Source organism: Microcaecilia unicolor, chromosome 1 (assembly GCF_901765095.1).
Source record: "Microcaecilia unicolor chromosome 1, aMicUni1.1, whole genome shotgun sequence".
NCBI classification, from domain to species: domain Eukaryota; kingdom Metazoa; phylum Chordata; class Amphibia; order Gymnophiona; family Siphonopidae; genus Microcaecilia; species Microcaecilia unicolor.
The window spans coordinates 365,136,208-365,152,089 of NC_044031.1; the positions used below are offsets into that span (position 1 = coordinate 365,136,208).

The following is a 15,882-nucleotide window of genomic DNA, read 5'->3' on the forward strand; positions in this document are numbered from 1 at the left end:
TGAATGCCTTTCTTATGAGTGTCTTTCTCGTTCTCTCTATTTCTCCCATTTGAGTGCTTGTAGTCTCTCCATCCCTCCTCTCCCTTTCAAACTTCTACAGTCTGAAAGGTGACATGCAATTCATTCCCCTCTTTACCACTGGTGTTTGGGTCTACTGTATGAAAATCTTGCTTTTTTTTTCCCATCTCAAAGATCTTTGCAAGTAAAGAATAGCCCTTCCTGCACCCCTTAAATGTGCTGGGAGAAGTGTGAATTTTCAGTCGTATTACACCCTTCTTCCTACACACCATTCACAATTCTGCATTTCCTCATAGGGCACAAAGTGGCAATTCACGTGTACCTTTCATGACAATGGAGACATTATAAAGGGGCAGCCAGGGCGTACGCTTCTGGAGTTGAAATATGCCATCTTTTTCTGTGTTCATACCAGCTCTTTGATTACGCGGGATGATCATTTTGAAGGTTTAGATGGAGAGATATACAGAGGGGAGACTCAGATACTGGGAGTAGGAGAAGATATAGAAATCAGTTATGGAGGGGACAGGGAGAAATGGGGATATGGTGACTGGTTTGGGAGATACAGATATCTTAAGTGCCCTGCACTTTCATGTGCCTGCTAGACCTCCTATTTTGCTGCCTCACTCTTCCACCATGCAAGGGCCGTGATCACCTACCTAGAAGAAGCCATCGGTCTCATTCCCTCATCTTCTCTGCCTTTCCGAATGTGATTGATTGCTACCCAGAACTTTAGACCAAAGAAGAAGAAAAAGCTAATAGCTTTCTATGAGAAGAAAAGAAAGAGAGATCGACAAAGGGTAAGGAAAATCTGGTATCTCACACAGTTATAGAAGAAGGTTAGAAAGAAGATAGGAGAAGAGCTGGGTTAGAAAAAAGGTAGGAGAAGAGCTGAAACAAAACATGTAAAGGAGGCCGTGGCCTTGAATGTCTTGGATAGAGCAGTGGTGAGGTCACAATACACAGCAACATCACTGCCTAGCAGGCAGTTAGTCTTCAGTATGCCCAGCACATTCTTTCCTGGAATTCTGCTAGGAATAACACATTAAAAAGTGTACATGGGGTATATCAGATCAGCTACAGTGTGTGAGCATTACAAGTAGGTCTCCACATTAGTCCTGAGATTCCTTTGTGGCAGTAGGTAGGACTCTGAGAGGCATTCATGTGAGGGAAAGACATTTCACAGTAACATACGTAGTGACATGGTAACATAGTAAGTGACGGCAGATAAAGACCCGAATGGTCCATGCTATTTGCCCAACATTCAGAATCTTTATCAATTCAAGACTAAATCAACAAAGAACCTCAAATTCTCTACTTGATCGTGGTCTTTCTTTGGTGTTTCTGGGACACAGACCATAGACTTCAGCCCAGGTCTGTCCTTATGTTCCAGCTACCGGAGCTCTCTATACTCCACAGGCTCTGTAGCTCAGTGGTCAGAGCACTGGTCTTGTAAACCAGGGGTCATGAGTTCAATTCTCATCAGAGCCTAATATTTTCCTTGCCACTCTTCTCTTTCTCTCCCTTAACCAGTGTGAGGAACTGTGACTATCGTGGCTTTTGCCCACAACCCTTGCAGTGCTGCACAAGAAGGCTTAGGCATCAGCCTATGAGCCAGCTCAGCAGCTTCTTCTACACAGGAAGTCCTCATCTGTCTCTTTTCACTTGACATGTTAGGAATAGACTTCATGATTATATTTGCAGCTTTTATGGTTTTTCTGGGCTGCTACTCTATTCATCTCTAGGAGGGACTGGACCTCACTCTATTCTGCTCTGATTGTGAAGAGAAACACTTGTCATATCCTGTGACTCTGAGCTCACAAGGAAATCACTTGCTCACACAAAACTCTGAGAAAAACACTAGGTGATTCAGATACCAGCTCACAAGTACACTACATACTGGAACTAATTATTAACAGAAAAACCATGCACAGACCTCTCTCAAGCACAGAAGAAGCTCTAGGATTAATCTTCTCTTCTCTTTTTCCCTTAATCTGCCCTCACACAGCCCGCCTTCTGTCAAAGCCTTCACTTCACAGTCAGTGTGAAGAGGAGGGCCAATTGCATGTTATTCTGAATGCCTTTCTTATGAGTGTCTTTCTCGTTCTCTCTATTTCTCCCATTTGAGTGCTTGTAGTCTCTCCATCCCTCCTCTCCCTTTCAAACTTCTACAGTCTGAAAGGTGACATGCAATTCATTCCCCTCTTTACCACTGGTGTTTGGGTCTACTGTATGAAAATCTTGCTTTTTTTTACCATCTCAAAGATCTTTGCAAGTAAAGAATAGCCCTTCCTGTACCCCTTAAATGTGCTGGGAGAAGTGTGAATTTTCAGTCGTATTACACCCTTCTTCCTACACACCATTCACAATTCTGCATTTCCTCATAGGGCACAAAGTGGCAATTCACGTGTACCTTTCATGACAATGGAGACATTATAAAGGGGCAGCCAGGGCGTACGCTTCTGGAGTTGAAATATGCCATCTTTTTCTGTGTTCATACCAGCTCTTTGATTACGCGGGATGATCATTTTGAAGGTTTAGATGGAGAGATATACAGAGGGGAGACTCAGATACTGGGAGTAGGAGAAGATATAGAAATCAGTTATGGAGGGGACAGGGAGAAATGGGGATATGGTGACTGGTTTGGGAGATACAGATATCTTAAGTGCCCTGCACTTTCATGTGCCTGCTAGACCTCCTATTTTGCTGCCTCACTCTTCCACCATGCAAGGGCCGTGATCACCTACCTAGAAGAAGCCATCGGTCTCATTCCCTCATCTTCTCTGCCTTTCCGAATGTGATTGATTGCTACCCAGAACTTTAGACCAAAGAAGAAGAAAAAGCTAATAGCTTTCTATGAGAAGAAAAGAAAGAGAGATCGACAAAGGGTAAGGAAAATCTGGTATCTCACACAGTTATAGAAGAAGGTTAGAAAGAAGATAGGAGAAGAGCTGGGTTAGAAAAAAGGTAGGAGAAGAGCTGAAACAAAACATGTAAAGGAGGCCGTGGCCTTGAATGTCTTGGATAGAGCAGTGGTGAGGTCACAATACACAGCAACATCACTGCCTAGCAGGCAGTTAGTCTTCAGTATGCCCAGCACATTCTTTCCTGGAATTCTGCTAGGAATAACACATTAAAAAGTGTACATGGGGTATATCAGATCAGCTACAGTGTGTGAGCATTACAAGTAGGTCTCCACATTAGTCCTGAGATTCCTTTGTGGCAGTAGGTAGGACTCTGGGAGGCATTCATGTGAGGGAAAGACATTTCACAGTAACATACGTAGTGACATGGTAACATAGTAAGTGACGGCAGATAAAGACCCGAATGGTCCATGCTATTTGCCCAACATTCAGAACCTTTATCAATTCAAGACTAAATCAACAAAGAACCTCAAATTCTCTACTTGGAAGGAAGTGACGTCATCTTACAGAATGGCAGCCTAGTTCTTGAGCTCCCCCCTCCTCGGACTTCAAAAAGCATTTACAGGCGGCCCCAGGGTCCGTACTAGACCGGAAAACGAGAGACGAGATCAGCACAGCGCCAGCAACAATGAGTAAATCAGCTGCGGTGCGAAATAAAGAAGCAGAGCGGCTAACGGGAGGTGGGCCTAGCCGGGCGTCTAAGCGCCATGAATCTGCGGCGCACGTGTCTCCGTCAGACTCGGATTCAGCGCTATCCCTGGCCGAATCGCGGCAGCCTCCTAACAAAAAAAAAGGCGTTTCAGTTGAGCTTCGCCAGCTTTTGTCGAAAATACAAGAGGATATTAAGGGCTCGAAGGACGAGATTCTCGACCGCATGGAAGCGCTAAGCACGGACTTGCGAGAGTTAGGGGGCAGGGTAGAGGATGTTGAAACAAGAATGGATGAGCATGCCGAAACCCTGAATGCCCACGAGATACATTTTCAAGATTTGGCAAAGAAAAATGCCGAGCTGGAGTACAAAATTGACGACCTAGAAAACAGAAGCAGGAGAAACAATCTAAGGTTTAGAGGGGTGCCCGAAAGCGAGATCGAGGATGTTCCACAGATTGTGAGAACCCTGTGTGTGGCATTATTGGGCCCGGAGGATGGAGCAGTGGAGATTGTTCTGGACAGGGCACATAGAGCACTTGGCAAACGGCAGGACAATAAAGTGCGGGATATCATCACAAGATTCCATAAGTATGAGGTGAAAGAGAAGATCTTTAACTTAGCGCGGAAGGCGCAGGACCTTGAATATGCTGAAGCTAAAATATCAGTATACCAGGATCTTTCACAATTCACGTTGCAACAAAGACGGCTTATGAAGCCGGCCCTGGAAATATTAGCCAAAGAACATATCCCCTATAGATGGGGGTTTCCCTTCTCGCTCTTATACACACTGCAAGGAGTTAAGCATAGAGCTCAGTCGCTGAAAGAGGTATGGGGGACCCTTCTTGAAGCGGGCCTGGTCTCGTCGAGCGTGCCGCAGGGGACAATGGCGCCAGCCACAAAGGCAAAGCTGCAAGGATGGAAGCGGGTCCCTGATTCTGTTAACCGGCGCAACTCGAAAAGACGTGGAGGAGCAGAGGAGACCTGATCTACCTCAAGGAAGGTTTGATGGAACTGTTAATTCAGGGGACAAGCTTGAGTTGAGACTTTGCGAGTTTTTGGACAGTAATAAGGGAACCGGAATTCTACCGGGGAGTCTTGATTGTTTTACTGTGTTGGGCAAGGCCTTGCCAGAAGCCTGGGCTTTGGGGTATGAGTAGTGGGCTGTAAGAAGGTTCTGGGGAATGTTTTGAGGGGAGGGAACAGAGGGTGGAGGGAGGGAGGGAATATATATAAGAGTGACTTGGGGCCGAATGTGGTGAGCTATGAGGTGTTATGTTATGGACTGGGGAGTTACAGGATGGAAGAAGGTGGGGTCGGGGGGGCGGGGGCTGGGCTGTCAGGAATTGATGGGTTGCTTTCTTCATTCCCATTCAGGGGAATTGTGTCCTCTGGTTGGTGTTTCAGTGTGGGGGAAGGGAGATAAGGGGTGGGAGGGAGGGGCACAGGGGGGGAGATGGGAGGGAAGGTTAGGTCCTGCCTATTGTTTGAAAAAGGGGGTTTGCCTCTATGATGTGGGATGGATTCACCGGCAGGAAATGCGGTGGACCTTAATATTAAATACACATGAGTGCTGATTTAAAGATTATGTCCTACAATGTCAGGGGCCTGAATATGCCTCAGAAACGGCAAAAATTTTTTAAGGAGCTGATGCACCTAAAGCCGCAAATAGTTTTATTGCAGGAAACGCACCTTCGCCGTAAGCATGAAAAGCTCCTCTCTCACCCCAGTTATCCACTCATTCTTTTTGCATCCTCTGCTGAAGGGTCAAAGAGAGGGGTGGCGGTGATGCTACATGCATCGGTGGCGGCGCAGATAAAGCAGATTAAACGGGATCCCGGGGGAAGGTTCTTGTTTGTGCACATAGTGCTTGACCAAGTAGACCTAACTCTGGCCTCTGTGTACGCCCCAAACGAACAACAAGGGGCCTTTTTCACTAAGGTGAAAAACACACTTGCCACTTTTGTACAGGGCCCCCTAATTTTGGGTGGAGATTTTAATGCTGTAATGGACCCAGCACTGAATAGGTCGGGAGTCTGCCGCTCTGGGGACAGTAGGGAGTCAATTGCATTGGGAGCAATGGCATACTCTTTGGGTGTGTTGGATGTGTGGAGGGTGAACCATGGGGGGGAGCGGGATTATACATGCTATTCATCAGCCCACGACTCTTACTCCCGTATTGACTGCATCTTCCTGGACATTGGGCTGGTAGAGAGGGGCCCCATAACAGGGATAGGTAATATGACCTTGTCCGATCATGCCCCAGTTTGGGTGACCTTGTCATCTATCAGGGCAGAGGTTAAGGAAAAAAGGTGGACGCTCAATACGACTTTGCTCCAAGAGGCAGAGGTGGTGGAGGGTTGCAGGAGAGTTTTGAAGGACTATCTAGAGCTCAACATGGAATCGGGGCCTCCCCTTAGTACGGTATGGGACGCAATGAAAGCAGTCACGAGAGGTTATTTTTTACAATTAGCAAGTAAGAGAGCGAAAATCCGTAGAGCTCAAGTGGCGAGCTGTCTGGGGAACATACAGCGCCTAGAAGCACAGCATAAGGTTGGGAGATCACCAGCAGTATTAGAAGAACTGAGGGGTGAGAGACTTAAGTTGGACTCTATTTACTCAGAGCAACTAAGTCTGTTACAATCCAGAATTAAAAGTAGCACTTATGAGTTTACCAATAAAGCTGGGCGCAGACTTGCCATGAAATTACGCAGACAAAAAATAGATCGTACAGTAACCAGGGTGAGGGATAGTAAGGGTAATATACTCACTACATCTGAGAACATACGTAAGAGGTTTGGGGAATACTACCAAGCCTTGTACGCACAAGGGGGAGACCCTTCTCCGGAGGCCATAGATGAGTACTTGGCAGAGAGTGATCTCTCATCTCTGACATTTCAACAAAGAACAGAGCTGGAAAAGCCAGTCACGCCATTGGAGATACAAAAAGCTATTCAGCATCTGCCGTCCAGCAAATCTCCGGGGTTGGATGGCTTCCCTAATGAATTTTATAAGAAATTTGCTTTGGAATTGGCGCCCCTGTTGGCAGACCTGTTTAACCAGATTGGAAGGGGTGAGGTGTTGCCCCCTACCATGCTGGAAGCTTGGATTGCCATCCTACCCAAGCCGGATAAGGATCACACGGAGTGTGGCTCTTATCGCCCAATATCAGTCCTGAATGCTGACGTAAAAATATTAGCTAAAGTGTTGTCTAATCGATTGGCTCCATTGCTTCCGGCGATTATCCATCCTGATCAAGTAGGCTTTGTGCCATATAGGAAGGCTATGGATAATACCCGAAGGGTAGTTGATCTAATGTACCTGGCTGGGAGGGTGAAGAGGCCAATGTGTTTTCTTAGTTTAGACGCTGAAAAGGCCTTTGATAGGGTCCAATGGCCATATATGTATAAAGTGTTGGAGGCATTCGGGATAGGCCCCCAGTTTCGCAACTGGATCCAATCTTTTTATGACTCACCCAAAGCATGTGTGAGAGTTAATGGGGCAAATTCAGCTATGTTTACCTTGTATAGAGGAACTCGTCAGGGTTGCCCATTATCCCCCTTGCTATTCGCCATGGCGATGGAGCCTTTCGCTTCCACCATACGAGCGGATCCAAATATTACTGGGGTTACAGTGGCGGGCAGAGAGCACAAAATGGCACTTTTTGCAGATGATGTGCTTCTGTTCGTTACTCGACCCCAGGTTACATTCCCTAATTTGTTAGAGGCGATTGATAAGTATTCGGCAGTGTCCGGCTTCAAAGTGAATATGACAAAATCAGAGGCCCTGAATATTTCCCTCCCCGATGAGTTAGTGCAGTCATTAAAATCCTCATTTGCTTTCAGATGGGCACCTAAGCAGATTAGGTACCTGGGTGTAAACTTGACAGCAAAGTTGGGTGCCCTCTTTACGGCAAATTACAAGGGTTTAGCACAGGTTATTACGGCAGACCTTGAAGGGTGGGGTGACCTGGGACTATCTTGGTTCGGCAGAATAGCTGTTGTCAAAATGAACGTTTTGCCCCGGCTGCTTTATTTATTCCAGGCCCTCCCAATTAAGATGCCTAAAAAATACCTCTCAGATTTACAGGATCGTATCGTACGATTTATTTGGGCGGGGAAAAGACCGCGCTTGTCGCGGGCGTACTTGTACCAGGCTAGGAGAAGGGGAGGTTTGGGGGTCCCTAACTTGAGTTGGTACTATAGAGCAGCTCAAGCACGCGCAGCCATTGAATGGTTTCAGGACTATCCAGACAGACAATGGGTACATTTGGAGCAACATTCTATAGGTCAGAGACCTCTGGGAGCAGTGATGTGGCTCCCCAATCAGTTTCGGGCGTTTGGGGAAGAACTATGTCCCTCTATCCAGGTTACCTTGCATTACTGGGATAGCCTGTTTCCCAAAAGGAAGTGTGCGTTGTCACGCTTATCCCCTATAGCTTTTAATCCACTATTTTACCCTGGGACAGAGAAGGGGGTATTTACGCAGTGGCACCAAGAAGGATTAAAAATGTGGGGTCAATTGTTTGAAGGTGATCAGTTAATACCGTTCAGTGCTGTGGTGGGGACTTTTCCAAATTTGAAGGGTGACGATTTTGCCTATCGCCAATTGTCACACTTCCTCAAAACACGAGCTGTTAGAGAGGTGGTAAACAGGAACAAAACCACCTTGGAGGAAATTTGTGAGGGATCTACCAGGACTAGTGGCCTAATATCACGCTTATATAGCACCATTAATCTGAAGGAGTCAAATTATACTCTTCATAGGAAGAGTTGGCAGAAGGAGTTGGGTATATCTTTGGAGGAGGGGGTATGGGAGAGGTTGGAGAGAGCTACGGCGAGGGTGTCTTCACATGTTCCTTTTAGGGAGAATGCGGTGAAGGTGATGTTCCGGTGGTATTTGACGCCGGAGCGCCTCCAGCGCATCTACCCCGCATCAACGGGTTTGTGCTGGAGGGGTTGTGGGGTTAAGGGCACGATGGGACACATCTGGTGGACCTGTAGGAAAATACAGGCCTACTGGAAATCAGTGCACAGCAGGCTGCAGTACTGGCTGGGATGCGTGGTCCCATGGAGTCCAACTACTTTTCTTTTCTCTGCGAAGGTGGCGGGTCTCCCGCAGGCTCGCCAGACCTTGCTGAGGCATGCTATAAGTGCGGCTAGAGTGATTGTGGCAACTTTTTGGAAGAAGCCCTTGACCCCTCCAATAGCGAGGTGGATTAGTAAACTGAGGTATGTTTGCGAAATGGAAAGGCTCCTGGCGGAAAGGCGTAATCAACAGCAAAGGTGGCACTTAATATGGGGCCCTTTCACCAGCATGACCATGAATCAGTGAGGCATGTGGGAGATTAAGCATTGTTAGAGGAGGCGAGGACCTAACCGGGAGGGGGGGGGAGTGGCGTTGGGAAGGGGGGGGGGACTTGGTTAAGTATATAAAAAATGTTCTATAAATTTTGGAGTGTGTTTTTTTGCTTACAAATGAAAGGTTGAACAACAATGACAGGACTGTTGCTGTTAGGTCTTCCATAATTGCGTTGAATGCGGATTGATCTAATGTGGCTTGGTGTTACCTTCTTTTTCCTCTTGTTCTATGTTTACCTTGTTAATAAAGACTTCATGCAAATAAAAAAAAAAATTCTCTACTTGATGGTGGTCTTTCTTTGGTGTTTCTGGGACACAGACCATAGACTTCAGCCCAGGTCTGTCCTTATGTTCCAGCTACCGGAACTCTCTATACTCCACAGGCTCTGTAGCTCAGTGGTCAGAGCACTGGTCTTGTAAACCAGGGGTCATGAGTTCAATTCTCATCAGAGCCTGATATTTTCCTTGCCACTCTTCTCTTTCTCTCCCTTAACCAGTGTGAGGAACTGTGACTAGCGTGGCTTTTGCCCACAACCCTTGCAGTGCTGCACAAGAAGGCTTAGGCATCAGCCTATGAGCCAGCTCAGCAGCTTCTTCTACACAGGAAGTCCTCATCTGTCTCTTTTCACTTGACATGTTAGGAATAGACTTCATGATTATATTTGCAGCTTTTATGGTTTTTCTGGGCTGCTACTCTATTCATCTCTAGGAGGGACTGGACCTCACTCTATTCTGCTCTGATTGTGAAGAGAAACACTTGTCATATCCTGTGACTCTGAGCTCACAAGGAAATCACTTGCTCACACAAAACTCTGAGAAAAACACTAGGTGATTCAGATACCAGCTCACAAGTACACTACATACTGGAACTAATTATTAACAGAAAAACCATGCACAGACCTCTCTCAAGCACAGAAGAAGCTCTAGGATTAATCTTCTCTTCTCTTTTTCCCTTAATCTGCCCTCACACAGCCCGCCTTCTGTCAAAGCCTTCACTTCACAGTCAGTGTGAAGAGGAGGGCCAATTGCATGTTATTCTGAATGCCTTTCTTATGAGTGTCTTTCTCGTTCTCTCTATTTCTCCCATTTGAGTGCTTGTAGTCTCTCCATCCCTCCTCTCCCTTTCAAACTTCTACAGTCTGAAAGGTGACATGCAATTCATTCCCCTCTTTACCACTGGTGTTTGGGTCTACTGTATGAAAATCTTGCTTTTTTTTACCATCTCAAAGATCTTTGCAAGTAAAGAATAGCCCTTCCTGTACCCCTTAAATGTGCTGGGAGAAGTGTGAATTTTCAGTCGTATTACACCCTTCTTCCTACACACCATTCACAATTCTGCATTTCCTCATAGGGCACAAAGTGGCAATTCACGTGTACCTTTCATGACAATGGAGACATTATAAAGGGGCAGCCAGGGCGTACGCTTCTGGAGTTGAAATATGCCATCTTTTTCTGTGTTCATACCAGCTCTTTGATTACGCGGGATGATCATTTTGAAGGTTTAGATGGAGAGATATACAGAGGGGAGACTCAGATACTGGGAGTAGGAGAAGATGTAGAAATCAGTTATGGAGGGGACAGGGAGAAATGGGGATATGGTGACTGGTTTGGGAGATACAGATATCTTAAGTGCCCTGCACTTTCATGTGCCTGCTAGACCTCCTATTTTGCTGCCTCACTCTTCCACCATGCAAGGGCCGTGATCACCTACCTAGAAGAAGCCATCGGTCTCATTCCCTCATCTTCTCTGCCTTTCCGAATGTGATTGATTGCTACCCAGAACTTTAGACCAAAGAAGAAGAAAAAGCTAATAGCTTTCTATGAGAAGAAAAGAAAGAGAGATCGACAAAGGGTAAGGAAAATCTGGTATCTCACACAGTTATAGAAGAAGGTTAGAAAGAAGATAGGAGAAGAGCTGGGTTAGAAAAAAGGTAGGAGAAGAGCTGAAACAAAACATGTAAAGGAGGCCGTGGCCTTGAATGTCTTGGATAGAGCAGTGGTGAGGTCACAATACACAGCAACATCACTGCCTAGCAGGCAGTTAGTCTTCAGTATGCCCAGCACATTCTTTCCTGGAATTCTGCTAGGAATAACACATTAAAAAGTGTACATGGGGTATATCAGATCAGCTACAGTGTGTGAGCATTACAAGTAGGTCTCCACATTAGTCCTGAGATTCCTTTGTGGCAGTAGGTAGGACTCTGGGAGGCATTCATGTGAGGGAAAGACATTTCACAGTAACATACGTAGTGACATGGTAACATAGTAAGTGACGGCAGATAAAGACCCGAATGGTCCATGCTATTTGCCCAACATTCAGAATCTTTATCAATTCAAGACTAAATCAACAAAGAACCTCAAATTCTCTACTTGATCGTGGTCTTTCTTTGGTGTTTCTGGGACACAGACCATAGACTTCAGCCCAGGTCTGTCCTTATGTTCCAGCTACAGGAGCTCTCTATACTCCACAGGCTCTGTAGCTCAGTGGTCAGAGCACTGGTCTTGTAAACCAGGGGTCATGAGTTCAATTCTCATCAGAGCCTAATATTTTCCTTGCCACTCTTCTCTTTCTCTCCCTTAACCAGTGTGAGGAACTGTGACTAGCGTGGCTTTTGCCCACAACCCTTGCAGTGCTGCACAAGAAGGCTTAGGCATCAGCCTATGAGCCAGCTCAGCAGCTTCTTCTACACAGGAAGTCCTCATCTGTCTCTTTTCACTTGACATGTTAGGAATAGACTTCATGATTATATTTGCAGCTTTTATGGTTTTTCTGGGCTGCTACTCTATTCATCTCTAGGAGGGACTGGACCTCACTCTATTCTGCTCTGATTGTGAAGAGAAACACTTGTCATATCCTGTGACTCTGAGCTCACAAGGAAATCACTTGCTCACACAAAACTCTGAGAAAAACACTAGGTGATTCAGATACCAGCTCACAAGTACACTACATACTGGAACTAATTATTAACAGAAAAACCATGCACAGACCTCTCTCAAGCACAGAAGAAGCTCTAGGATTAATCTTCTCTTCTCTTTTTCCCTTAATCTGCCCTCACACAGCCCGCCTTCTGTCAAAGCCTTCACTTCACAGTCAGTGTGAAGAGGAGGGCCAATTGCATGTTATTCTGAATGCCTTTCTTATGAGTGTCTTTCTCGTTCTCTCTATTTCTCCCATTTGAGTGCTTGTAGTCTCTCCATCCCTCCTCTCCCTTTCAAACTTCTACAGTCTGAAAGGTGACATGCAATTCATTCCCCTCTTTACCACTGGTGTTTGGGTCTACTGTATGAAAATCTTGCTTTTTTTTTACCATCTCAAAGATCTTTGCAAGTAAAGAATAGCCCTTCCTGCACCCCTTAAATGTGCTGGGAGAAGTGTGAATTTTCAGTCGTATTACACCCTTCTTCCTACACACCATTCACAATTCTGCATTTCCTCATAGGGCACAAAGTGGCAATTCACGTGTACCTTTCATGACAATGGAGACATTATAAAGGGGCAGCCAGGGCGTACGCTTCTGGAGTTGAAATATGCCATCTTTTTCTGTGTTCATACCAGCTCTTTGATTACGCGGGATGATCATTTTGAAGGTTTAGATGGAGAGATATACAGAGGGGAGACTCAGATACTGGGAGTAGGAGAAGATATAGAAATCAGTTATGGAGGGGACAGGGAGAAATGGGGATATGGTGACTGGTTTGGGAGATACAGATATCTTAAGTGCCCTGCACTTTCATGTGCCTGCTAGACCTCCTATTTTGCTGCCTCACTCTTCCACCATGCAAGGGCCGTGATCACCTACCTAGAAGAAGCCATCGGTCTCATTCCCTCATCTTCTCTGCCTTTCCGAATGTGATTGATTGCTACCCAGAACTTTAGACCAAAGAAGAAGAAAAAGCTAATAGCTTTCTATGAGAAGAAAAGAAAGAGAGATCGACAAAGGGTAAGGAAAATCTGGTATCTCACACAGTTATAGAAGAAGGTTAGAAAGAAGATAGGAGAAGAGCTGGGTTAGAAAAAAGGTAGGAGAAGAGCTGAAACAAAACATGTAAAGGAGGCCGTGGCCTTGAATGTCTTGGATAGAGCAGTGGTGAGGTCACAATACACAGCAACATCACTGCCTAGCAGGCAGTTAGTCTTCAGTATGCCCAGCACATTCTTTCCTGGAATTCTGCTAGGAATAACACATTAAAAAGTGTACATGGGGTATATCAGATCAGCTACAGTGTGTGAGCATTACAAGTAGGTCTCCACATTAGTCCTGAGATTCCTTTGTGGCAGTAGGTAGGACTCTGGGAGGCATTCATGTGAGGGAAAGACATTTCACAGTAACATACTGTGGGGGGGGAAGGCCGACAGTCGCTCAAAAGAGCATGGTTCGGGATAAGGTATCTTTCAAAGATATCACCATAACAGGGAAGATAGAGTATCCTGATAGTGAGGTTGCAAAAGAGATTGTAGTAGATCGGGTATCTTTAAATAACAATAAAAATCAGACAAAAGATTGCCAGTTAATACTGTCAAGTACTAAGCATGATGTACTTAGGAACAACAAACATAGTTTGAAATGTCTATATGCGAATGCCAGGAGCCTAAGAAATAAGATGGGGGAGTTAGAATATATTGCACTAAATGAAAAATTAGATATAATAGGCATCTCTGAGACCTGGTGGAAGGAGGATAACCAGTGGGACACTGTCATACCGGGGTACAAATTATATCGTAGTGATAGGGTGAATCGGATTGGTGGAGGGGTAGCATTGTATATTAACGAGAGCCTTGAATCAAATAGATTGAAAATTCTGCAGGAAGCAAAACACTCCTTGGAATCACTGTGGATTGAAATTCCATGTGCAAAGGGGAAAAGGATAGTGATAGGAGTGTACTACCGTCCGCCTGGCCAGGACGAACAGACGGATGCGGAAATGTTAAAGGAAATCAGGGACGCAAACAAACTGGGCAACACAATAATAATGGGGGATTTCAATTACCCGCATATAGACTGGGTTAATGTAACATCTGTACACGTAAGGGACATAAGATTTCTTGATGAAATCAAGGACAGCTTCATGGAACAGCTAGTTCAGGAGCCGACAAGAGAAGGAAAAATACTAGACTTAGTCCTTAGTGGTGCTCATGATCTAGTGCAGGGGGTAACGATACGAGGGCCGCTTGATAACAGTGATCATAATATGATCGGTTTTGATATTGGCATTGAAGGAAGTGAAACTAGGAAATCAAGTACGCTAGCGTTTAACTATAGAAAAGGTGATTACGACAAAATGAGAAAAATGGTGAAAAAAAGACTGAAAGGAGCAGCTCGCAGAGTAAAAAACTTGCATCAGGCGTGGATGCTGTTTAAAAACACCATCCTGGAGGTTCAGGACAAATATATTCCACGTATTAGAAAAAAGGGAAAAAAGACTAAACGTCAGCCGGCGTGGCTAAACAGTAAGATAAAGGAAATCATTAGAGCCAAAAAACAATCCTTCAGAAAGTGGAGAAGAGAACCAACTGAAAGTAACAGGATAGATCATAAGGAATGCCAAGCCAAATGCAAAGCGGAGATAAGGAGGGCAAAAAAGGACTTTGAGAAGAAATTAGCGTTGGAAGCAAAAATACATAGTAAAAACTTTTTTAGATACATTAAAAGCAGGAAACCGGCCAAAGAGTCGGTTGGGCCGCTGGATGAAAATGGTGTTAAAGGGGCGATCAAGGAGGACAAAGCCGTAGCGGAGAAATTAAATGAATTCTTTGCTTCGGTCTTCACCGAGGAGGATTTGGGGGGGACACCGGTGCCGGAAAGAATATTTGAAGCGGGGGAGTCGGAGAAACTAAACAAATTCTCTGTAACCTTGGAGGATGTAATGGGTCAGTTCAGCAAGCTGAAGAGTAGTAAATCACCGGGACCTGATGGTATTCATCCCAGAGTATTAATAGAACTAAAAAATGAACTTGCGGAGCTACTGTTAGAAATATGCAATCTGTCCCTAAAATCGAGTGTAATACCGGAAGACTGGAGGGTAGCCAATGTTACTCCGATTTTTAAGAAAGGTTCCAGAGGAGATCCGGGAAATTATAGACCGGTGAGTCTGACGTCGGTGCCGGGCAAGATGGTGGAGGCTATTATTAAGAATAAAATTGCAGAGCATATACAAAAACATGGACTGATGAGACAAAGTCAGCACGGATTTAGTGAAGGGAAGTCTTGCCTCACCAATCTAATGCATTTTTTTTGAGGGGGTAAGCAAACATGTGGACAATGGGGAGCCGGTTGATATTGTATATCTGGATTTTCAGAAGGCGTTTGACAAAGTGCCGCACGAAAGACTCCTGAAGAAATTGCAGAGTCATGGAATCGGAGGTAGGGTATTATTATGGATTAAGAACTGGTTGAAAGATAGGAAGCAGAGAGTAGGATTGCGTGGCCAGTATTCTCAGTGGAGGAGGGTAGTTAGTGGGGTCCCGCAGGGGTCTGTGCTGGGTCCGTTGCTTTTTAATGTATTTATAAATGACCTAGAGATGGGAATAACTAGTGAGGTAATTAAATTCGCCGATGACACAAAATTATTCAGGGTCGTCAAGTCGCAGGAGGAATGTGAACGATTACAGGAGGACCTTGCGAGACTGGGAGAATGGGCGTGCAAGTGGCAGATGAAGTTCAATGTTGACAAGTGCAAAGTGATGCATGTGGGTAAGAGGAACCCGAATTATAGCTACGTCTTGCAAGGTTCCGCGTTAGGAGTTACGGATCAAGAAAGGGATCTGGGTGTCGTCGTCGATGATACGCTGAAACCTTCTGCTCAGTGTGCTGCTGCGGCTAGGAAAGCGAATAGAATGTTGGGTGTTATTAGGAAGGGTATGGAGTCCAGGTGTGCGGATGTTATAATGCCGTTGTATCGCTCCATGGTGCGACCGCACCTGGAGTATTGTGCAG

The 15,882-nt window shown here is 45.3% G+C and overlaps 3 non-coding genes across 3 annotated transcripts; all 3 read left to right on the top strand.

Annotated features, from left to right (window-relative positions):
* The first annotated feature begins 1,433 nt into the window (after window positions 1-1,433).
* TRNAT-UGU lies at window positions 1,434-1,506 on the top strand. The gene has a single exon. It is a non-coding gene; the product is annotated as a tRNA-Thr (tRNA).
* Window positions 1,507-9,329: 7,823 nt separating this feature from the next.
* TRNAT-UGU lies at window positions 9,330-9,402 on the top strand. The gene has a single exon. It is a non-coding gene; the product is annotated as a tRNA-Thr (tRNA).
* Window positions 9,403-11,417: 2,015 nt separating this feature from the next.
* TRNAT-UGU lies at window positions 11,418-11,490 on the top strand. Its single transcript has one exon. It is a non-coding gene; the product is annotated as a tRNA-Thr (tRNA).
* Window positions 11,491-15,882: the final 4,392 nt, after the last annotated feature.